Source organism: Aquarana catesbeiana, linkage group LG04, assembly GCF_042186555.1.
Source record: "Aquarana catesbeiana isolate 2022-GZ linkage group LG04, ASM4218655v1, whole genome shotgun sequence".
In the NCBI taxonomy this organism is placed as follows: Eukaryota; Metazoa; Chordata; class Amphibia; order Anura; family Ranidae; genus Aquarana; species Aquarana catesbeiana.
The window spans coordinates 324041342-324043949 of NC_133327.1; positions in this window are offsets into that span (position 1 = coordinate 324041342).

Here is a 2608-nt window from a genome sequence, read left to right on the forward strand (position 1 = left end):
CCCAAATGCATGTGACTTCATCTGCTAGACTTGATAATGCTTGTAGACTCCTCCCACAGTTTTCACACTACAGAGACAAATAATATACCGAAACGAGCGGATTGTTCCCGATTGGTGTGCTATTACTTTGTGGAATGTTTTGCCGAATGGTCCACGAAATGACGTTTTTGCGGCGAAATTGGTCCCATAGGAATGAATGGCGAAATGTTCAAAACTAGAGTGGGAGGTGACAAAAGCTGACAACCCCATGATCAGCCAAAACATTATGACCGCCCCATGATCAGCCAAAACATTATGACCGCCCCATGTAAAAAAAAAAAAATTTTTGAAAAAAGTAAAAAAATAATTTTTGAAAAAAAAAAATATATATTTTTGAAAAAAAAAAATTATTTTTGAAAAAAAAAAATATTTTTGAAAAAAAAATTTCTTTTAAAAAAAAAATTATTTTTGAAAAAAAATATATTTGAAAAAAAAAATATTTTTGAAAAAAAAAAATTATTTTTGAAAAAAAAATTACTTTAAAAAAAATAATAATTTCGAAAAAAAAATTATTTTTGAAATAAAAAAATTCATTTTTGAAAAAAAAAATTACCTTTGAAAAAAAAAATTACTTTTGAAAAAAAAAATCATTTTTGAAGAAAAAAAAATCATTTTTGATTAAAAAAAATTCATTTTTGAAAAAAAAAATTACTTTTGAAAAAAATGTTCAGCTCTTTCAGCGAATGATGGAACTTTTTTACTACTATTTATACTTTTTAAAATATTAAGCTTTTTAACACTTTTCACAGTTACTCAAGCCACTCCACCCCACCCAGTTACTCCGCCCACTCCAGTTGTAGAGGCAAGAACACTTTCACAATTTCCCCAGAAATTGTACCTTTTCTAGTTCTATTAGAAATTCTAACTACAGACTCTGTATGTATACAGATGACATCCTGATGTTTTTGTCCAATTCTGTTATTTCTTTACCGAATTTACATGAAGTTCTTGCTAAATTTGATAAGTTATCTAGCTTTACAATTAATATTAATAAGACTGTAGCCTTACTGATTAATTTCTCTCCTTCTGATATTGATTCCCTTAAAACATAGTTTCCGTTTACATGGTCCACTTCTTCTCTCTCCTACTTGGGAATTATCCTTCCCATTGACTATAATTTATTTTTTAATTATAACTAACCTCCATTGTTTAAACTACTTCTTAAAACTTGGTCCTCATATCATATTTCCTTGTTTAGGTAGGGTAGTGGCTATTAAGATGTTTATCCTTCCCAAACTATTATATTTGTTCTGATCTTTATCCAATTTTTTTTATCCAAAACTTTTCTTCTTAAAATTATCTTGCTAGTAGATTTTCTCAATTGGCCCTATGGAATATTAAGAATCCTCAAATGCCTTGGTTTAGATTTGAACAAGAATCAATATATCCATATTTTTTACCTGGACTTCTATGGTCCTCTAAATTGAAACTTACAGATATCTTGAGACGTAACTTAATAGTTGCTCACACTTTAAGATCTTGGATTAAATACAAATGGCATTTGTCACTTATATCTGATATCTCCCCTTTAACATCCTTCTTTGGAGATCCTAGGTTTTCTTTAGCGTTTAATGACTATCACTCCTTTCAATGGTGGATAGATAATGGATTGACCAATTTAGCAGATTTACAAATGGAAAATAAATGTATCTCTTTTACTCTTTTGAGGATTCAAAATAATATCCCTTTAAGAGAGTCAGATCATTATCTGATGATCCGTAATTTTTACTTAACACATTATTCCCTTAATTTGACTAATTCTTATACTCCTTTTGAAAATATTTGTTGCAACTCTCCTAGACAGAGGAGTTTAATTTCCACTATTTATACATTTTTGGTTTCTTCTGATGATAACTGTAAATTACTTTATATGTCTCAATGGGAAGAAGAATTAAATATACAATATAGTTTACAAACATGGGAGTCTAAATGGCTTAACATGAGGAAATGCACCAAAATTATTAATAATACGTGAGACTGCTCTTAAACTCCTTACACGTTGGTACTATACGCCACAATGTCTGCATAAAATTGTCCCACATATTTCTTCTTCTTGTTTTCGAAGATGTCCTACTCCAGGTACCTTTTTACATGTATTTTGGTACTGTGAGAAATTGTTACCTACCTGGAGTGAATTATTTTCTGTGTTTAATATACTAGCTGGTAAAACTCTTGTTTTAACATATGACCACTGTCTTCTTTTTGATAACGTTCCCACTGTTCCTATATACATCTCGAGGCTTATCCATACTATATATTTAAGTTGTTATATTCCGCACTTAGGTTCAAAAAAGGGCTGCTGCCTCCCCTTAAGTGCTTTGATTAAAAGCTCCAATATGAAAAGAGGAAATGTCACTGCCTATCACCTGAAGCGTAATTCTCTCCAATAGCTCACTCCCTCCAAGTGAGTGTACAAAAGGTAGGTAATTTAGTACTATAGAAAAAATGTCCTGTCACCTGAAGGGCGACTGCACAAAGTGAGTTACTCTTTCTGGGTGAGTATGCAAATGGGTAACTTGTGCCTATTATTATTATTATAATACAGGATTTATATAGCGCTGACAGTTTA